Source organism: Rhododendron vialii, chromosome 6a, assembly GCF_030253575.1.
Source record: "Rhododendron vialii isolate Sample 1 chromosome 6a, ASM3025357v1".
Taxonomy (NCBI): Eukaryota; Viridiplantae; Streptophyta; class Magnoliopsida; order Ericales; family Ericaceae; genus Rhododendron; species Rhododendron vialii.
In genome coordinates this window covers 10,015,292-10,023,092 of record NC_080562.1, presented here as the reverse complement: position 1 = coordinate 10,023,092, position 7,801 = coordinate 10,015,292, and positions in this window count along the sequence as shown.

The following is a 7,801-nucleotide window of genomic DNA, read 5'->3' as shown; positions in this document are numbered from 1 at the left end:
AGGTCGACCCAGCGTAGGCGGCATCAGTACCGGTGGGTTCTGCAAATACCCCTGAATAGACTCGAAGGCGGCTTGGCACTTCTTTGTCCACTCGAAAGGGACCCCCTTTTTGAGCAAACGGAATAACGGCTCGCAGGTTAGAGTCAGCTTGGAGATGAACCGGCTGATGAACTGGACCTTCCCCAGAAAACTTCGCACGCCTTTCTCAGACTTAGGCGGCTCCATCTCGAGGATTGCTTTGATTTTGGAGGGATCCACTTCAATTCCCCTTGCGGTGATTAGAAATCCCAACATTTTGCCTGAGGTGACTCCAAATGTGCACTTTTGCGGATTCAGGCGCACGTTGTATTTGTGAAGCCTTTCAAGAAACTGCCTGAGCGAGGGGAGATAGTCCTTTTCCTCCTTTGCCTTTACGATCATGTCATCGACGTAGATCTCAACGGTTTTGTGGATAAAATCATGAAACAAGGTCGTTTGAGCCCGTTGGAAAGTGCAACTGGCGTTCTTCAACCCGAATGGCATCTTCACATAGCAGTAAGTGCCCCATTCCGTGACAAACGTCGTTTTCTCTTGGTCCTCGGGCGCCACAGAGATCTGGTTGTATTCGGAGAATCCGTCGACAAAAGAGAGCAAGGCATGCCCCGCCGTGTTGTCCACAAGCACGTCAATGTGCGGCAAGGGAAAACTATCTTTGGGGCTTGCCTTGTTTAAGTCCCTGAAGTCGACGCAGACTCGGATCTTTCCATCCTTCTTGGGGACAGGCAAGATGTTGGCGACCCATTTGGGATATTCTGCAACCCTTATGAATCCCTCATCGATCTGCTTCGTAACCTCTTCCTTGATCTTCTGAACCCAATCCGGCCTCATCCTGCGGAGTTTCTATTTGATGGGGACAGCCCCGGGCTCCAACGGGATTCGATGCTGCACTATTTCAGGATCAATGCCGGGCATATCCTTATGAGACCACGCGAAAACCTCGGGGAATTCTTTAAGAAGCTCGATTGTTCCAGTGTGATTTTTCGGAGACAGGTTTGCACCAATTTGCATCATACGGGGGTCGTCCTCGTCTTTCAAGTTTACAAAAATTACTTCTTCTTTTAGAGGCTGAGCACACCTTTCGTCTTCCTTTTCGATGAGGGAACGCAACTCGGCCGGGATGTCCCCGTCGAAGTCTGTTCCTTCATCGTCTGGGTCGACATAGTTTATATAGAAGCTAGCAAAGTAGTCAGAAGTAGGATCATGCATTTCATAAAACCCCACGGGGTTGCCAAGTACAACAGACTCGAACTCAAAGTAAAAGCTACGACGTGGAGGGCCAAGAGGCACAAACTCCGACTTTGAGCTAGACTTAGACTTGACAGACTCTGTGTCAGATTCAGACTCATCGTCAATGCATGTTAGACGCGGAGTGAAAATGCAGTTATTGAGACTTCCCTGTGCCTTCACGATGAGAGAGGTAGGATCCTCGAGAGCATTTGAGGAGTCGGGCCCGAGCATCAGCACTTCAGCTTCTTCGCCCTTGCCAACCAAACCTACTTGGGAGAACAGCATCTCTAGACCCCCTTGATCAAAAGCCTTCAGCCAATCAAACTCTTCCTTGGTCTGACCCAGTCGTTTCTCGAATTCCCCTTTGGTAAGCTTCTCTTCGGCCGTCTCCTCATCGGACCAGGTGTCCGCAGCAAAGATTTCAAATCCCGGCAGCCAAGTGGAAGTCTCCGGGTTCCAAAACGGCTCTATTTGTCCCGAATAAGCAGAGCCTCCTCCTTCTCGCACAAAGTAGCTGTCGGGGTTACCAAAAAGGGTTCGAGGTTTTCCTGTGTCTTTCCTCTTTTGGGCGCCTTTGGCCGGCGGAGTGTAACCAAGACCAAAGCGGCCTTCGGTGGAAGGAAAGACAGGGAACTCAGTGATCCCTTGTTGGTTGACCCCGAGTCCTAGGCCCGGCATGAATGACATCTTCCTCATCATTTCGAGGACAGTTGAGCTTATGGTGAAGTCATCATCCATGGCGATAGCGAGGACTGAGCCAGATGTGTCGAAAGAGAATCCCCCGAAGTCCGAGTCTTCTTCCCCGTGCATTATGCCTAAGATAGGTGTACCGTCATCTGTGAGCGGGCGGATCCCAGAGTCCGCGCAGATTGTTAAAGTTCCGGTAGGAAGCCCCAGCATGACTTTCTGGTGCAGGGTTGAAGGTACTACCATGATGTCGGCCCTATGAAGCCATGGCCTGCCCAGCAGCAGGTTAAAGGTGGCAGGGACATCGACTACATGAAACTCCACATCCATCTTGAAGCCCTCGGTGTCCAGTTTCAGCATCAGAGTTCCTTCCACTGCACGGCGAGTGCTGTCGTATGCCTTGACGGCCAGATTAGAAGGTGTCAAATCTTTCTTGGTGAGCCCCAAGCGGTAGGCAACCCTCATCGAGCAAACATTGATGGCGGAGCCATTGTCGATCAGCACGGTTGGCACCCAATGTCCCTGGCACTTGACGGTGATATGGAGCGGGCGATTGTGAGCGGTTCCTTCGACGGGGAGATCCTTCTCGGTGAATGTGACAGAATGCTTAGAGAGGAATGGCAGCACAAGAGCAATCATGGCCTCGGGGGTGATGTCAATTGGTACTGTGAGCCGGGCCAAAGCGGAGGACAGCTTCTCATGATGCTCCTTTGACGACGATATCAGACCCCAGATAGATACGGCGGCCGGAATCCTTTCAAGCTATTTCAGGATGGCGTCTTCTTCGGGAACTCCATTCGGAAAGAGCGGATCGTTCCTTTGAGCAGCGGGAGCGGTGGTTTTGTGAGCAGGCGGGTTGGACGAGCTTCCAGCCTACAGATTAGCTGGCTGAAACACTCGGCCACTTCTTGTAACATTGGCCACATCCCACCAAGAAGACGAGTCAACGGAATCCCACAGATCGGCAGGCACTTCTTCTAGCTTCCTTTGTCCGTTGATGCCACCGTTGCAGACGAGTCTGTCCCTAGAGCTGTGTCCCATTCTAAGTCCTCCACTACCAATCCTTCCCAGAAAGTCGGATCCTGTGCAGCGTCTTCCTCAAATGGTGCCCCCGGGTTAGTGACAAACGGGACGTCCTAGAATCCCCCATCGACAAGAGCAGTGTTGACGGTCCACACTTCGTTTCCCATGTTTAGGTCGACAATGTTGTCCACATCCCAAATGTCCGCGGGCGGCGGAGTCTTAGCGGTTTCTTCTGCGTCCCACAGGTCGGCGGGAGGTGCATCCAAGACCATGATAGAGCAATCATCTCCGGGAATCGAAGCAAAGGGGCGAGGCCGCTCCGTAGAAACGATGTCCCGCGTAGGGTCAAACTCATGGGCGCAGCGGCCGACCATGCCGTCAATTGAATTCACCAACGGTTGCATGGCGCTGAGCGGGCGGCGGATATTGGATACAAGCTCCCCTTCTTGAAAATGGTCCCAGTACTCCTCACTGACATCGTCTTGGTCCAAGTCAGTTTTGAGACCTTGGCCTATTTGCCATTCATCGGGCTGCGGATCCCACACATACTCCTCGGCTTCTTGCTCGACTTGGTTCAGCTCGGATTGGTAAAAGAGTGCGAACAAGGAGAGCCCGTCCGGAGGGTCAGCCTGTGCTGCATTCCACTCTCCTTCCCATTGATTTAACCATAGCTGATTGACTTGGGGGTGCGCAGGGAACCCCATGTTATACTGTTCGACCCAGTCATTGCAAAGCTCCTCCTATTCTTTGGCTTTGTCTTCCATGGCCCAGCCGGCTGCCATCATGTTAATGCTTGGTTTAGAAGGGAAAGGTACGATCGGCTTAGGGCTGTCGGTTTAGGCAATATGGTCGGTGGGGTTGAATATGGTGTAGCTGAGGTTTATCTGGTTCACTTGAGGGTTAAGTTCGTGTCTAGGCAGGGAATTGGAGATGGCGTTGGGCTTGGTAGGTGGAGTTGGAAGGGTACCATTGTCCACCAAATCTTGTATCACATGACGGAGGCGATAGCAAGAGTCAGTGTAATGGCTGGGCATTTGGTGATACGCACAGAAAGCACTGGGGTTATGGCTAGGGGGTGGATTTTGAGGAAGTGGAGTTAGGGCCAGAGGCCTGAGATGCCCGGTTTTGACTAACTTCTCCAATACTGAGGAAAGTGGTGCCTCGAAATTGGCGAAGTTACGGGGTTGGTTGCGGTTTCGGGTCTTTGAGGGGTTTGAACTTGGTTGATGTCGGCGATGTGGTTAGAGTTTTAGGCAGAGGGATTGTTAGCAGAGCTTGCGTTGGCATAGCTGTTGCCACCGAACAAAGCAGTGCTGTTTTCGGTGTATGCACGAGGCTTGGATTTTGAGGCTGAGGTAGAAGAGGAACTGTCACTCCTGGGCAGAACACCAGTTTGGAGGGCTTCTTCGATAGCCAGACCAGAGTCGTAGAACGTTTCAAAGTTTGCCCCTTGAACCAGGACGAGGTTTTTGGCAAAGTCCGGCTACAAGTTACGGGAGATGATGCGGATCTGATCCTTCTCGCTCGGGCGATCGGGCATGAGAGCGGCCTTGGCTCTCCATCTTTGGATAAAGTCCGCAAAGGACTCCTTTGCAGTCATCTTGGTGGATTCCAACTCCCGAGTGGTCATTTTGAGTTGGGCGTTGTAGCTATACTGAGCATTGAAGGCCGTGCCGATGTCCTCCCATGTCCGCCTCTTGGAGATGTCGAGCGACAGGAACCACTGGAAGGCGGGACCGGCAAGAGTTTGCGGAAACAGCTGAGCCATGGCATCCTCCCCGACGCCGTGCAGCTTCATGGCTCCATGATAGGTCAACAGGTGAGTTTTCGGGTCTCCAATACCGTCGAACTTTGCAAAGTCGGGCATTTTGAACCGATCGGGCAACCTGGCATTCAGAAATGGGCAGAGGCGGTCCATGTCTAGTACTCCCGACCCTTTTCTTTCGGATTTGGCAACGGCTTCCTCCAGCTTGGCCATTTTGGCGACTAAGGCTGCCATTTCTGGGCTTGGAGCGGGATTCTCAACTAGCGGCTCCTCTTCGGCAGCGGCTCCTTGTTCACGCCTTTCATCGCCTTCCCCTCCTGCTACAAGGGGAAGTCGCTCCTCGATTAGGGTTTGAAGATTGGCCATAGAGGCGTCGGCCTGGTCGGCTCTTTGTTGCATGATAGCCAGGTTGCGCTGCAGATCGGCTAGGACGGTTGCAAGATTCGGAGGTGGGACATCCACCATGGCTAGTACTTCTGTTTTAACAAGCTTGGGAGATGCTGGCGGAGACGGAGTAGATGGAGGGGACTCGTGCGGAGTAGTCGGCAGCGAATCCTCCCGTGACACAGTGCAGGCCAGAGCTTCCGTTGCGGTCGACCGAGAGACAAACCCCAAATCAAACCCTCAAACGGACTCAACAGACGGCCCCAAGTAGGTTTGGCCCTTGATTTCGGAATTCTGCTTTGACATCGACATGACTAGACAGCAAGGTACAAGAGCTCAGTGACAGCCTACAATCATTTTATTTGAAAGAATCTGTCACGTCCTCGAATTTTAACATAATTATAAATGATTTTCATAATAAAAATACTCACAAATATCCGTACTGTACCCAAAAGATCACTGTGTTCCCATTCCCTCAATTAAGCTTCCAAGTCCATAATGTTCCAACATATTACAACATTGGCTCGATGGCCCCAAATTATCATAAGTAGCGAAGTTCAAAAAAAAAAATTAGTGGTTACAATATTCTGAGTCAAAAGAATTACAATTTTAGTTACAAATACATCTTTCAAAATAAATTTACAAAGATGAATAGGTAACTCCTTCGGTTAACTTTCAAAAAATAATGTCCACACTCCAAGCATGCCAAGCAATGCAAGCTATGGTTCCGGGTTAGCACCTGAAAATAATATAAGGCTTGAGCTACACTAGCCCAGTAGAAAAGTCTACGCAAACTCTATATGCAAATGAGATGAAAGATGTCGATGAAACATAGACTTTCGAATAACAAAGGGAGCATGGATGAGACACAAGTACTATATTAGAAATTTAGAACGTAAACGAACACTTCACTCTTGACAGTTAACCTATCTTTGTCCTTCGAATTCATTTTTACTCATCTTTCGATCTTCACGCATCCACCTCATATGGTTACGTTACAACCGCTTAGTATCTCAGAAGTTCCCTATGGATCCTTGATGGGCACGCAAGAAATCTTTCACATCGTCACATTATGATATCAATCAAAAGACATTCCGGGCATTAGGACCCCGTATACCCAATTTACATTCCGGGTGATCATGACCCCGTACATCCAATTCTCATTCCGGGTTCTCAGGACCCCGTATATCCGATTCTCATTCCGGGTTCTCGGGACCCCGTATATCCGATTTTCATTCCGGGTTCTTTAGGCCCCGTACATTTGATCACATGTTTTGTTCCCAGCTTCAGGTTCAACAGAAATCAATCCTTACATTACATGTTTCTCGTTTCATTGATTAGCTACCGTTTCTGTCATCTTATCATTCACATGTTCTGAAACCGTCATTAATTCCCCTTTAAGCGATCTACTAACCTTTTACTTCAAGTTAAACCCATGACCCACGCATCAACTACTCACTGCGGTTTTCAGTTCAAATTAGGCGGTAGCATATCACATTATATTCGTAATCCATTAAAGTCAATCCGTTGATCCTAGTTTCCGTGATAATTAACTCAATAAGTTCATTCAAGTCCATCGGGCATGTTTTTAGGTATGAAATATGTATTATTCTCCAAACACTAGAAATGATGCGTAAACGAACCCAATAGAGTCAATGAAAAGCTTCGACACGCGAGTTGAAGGATATAGGAAAGCAGCTGAAAGATACTGCAGCAGCTCAAGGAAGCAGCTGAAAGCAGCTCAAACTCCTAGTCTCCTACCGGTAGGCAGGCAAGTCCTACCGGTAGAACTTGAAGACAGAAAGGCCAACATTTCGGTAGAACCTAGACCTACCGGTAGGTGAACAAGTCCTACCGGTAGAAACTCCAATTCACGCAACCTACCGGTAGGCAAGCAAGTCCTACCGGTAGAACTTGGAAACAGAAAGGTCAACATTCGAATTTGTGCTTGACCTACCGGTAGGTATGGAATTCCTACCGGTAGAAGTTCGATACGTTGAGCAGCTTTTGAGCTGCTGCTGTACGTTTGAGCTGGTTACGAAGAAATTTCTCAATTGTTCTACCGGTAGGGAAAAGGCTCCTACCGGTAGGGAATCGATTTTCTGGTAAAGTAACAACGTTCTACCGGTAGAAAGGACGGGCCTACCGGTAGGAATCTAGGAAAAACAGACAATTCTAACAGCAACTACGAATTTTCAATCCAAACTTAAACACGACATTACAAGCACGATTCATGCACCAAATCACCCATAAAACATATAAAGAGAGGTAGAATTCCCTACCTCGAGTATCCAAGCCGAAACCAAAGAGATTATGCAAGCCCTAGCTTCCGGAATCCCAACCGAGCTAAATACACCGAACCGAGCTCTATCCAATGCGATACGAGCCCGATTACACAAGTAGAAAATGGAGTTGAGGTTGATAGTTTTGGGTTTTGAGTTTAGAGGCGAGTTTTTTGGGTGAGAGAGTGAGAGAGATGAAGAGAGCCGGGAGAGGAGAGAGAGAACCGAGAGATGGAGAGGGAGGAGAGAAAATGAATTTTCTCTCCTGGCACACACACACATATACACACATGCACTATATTACACTAACACCCATATTTTCCATATTCTTGCACATTAACCTACAACCACAATCTCCACACTAAACCATCACTTATCCCTTTATAAAATATTA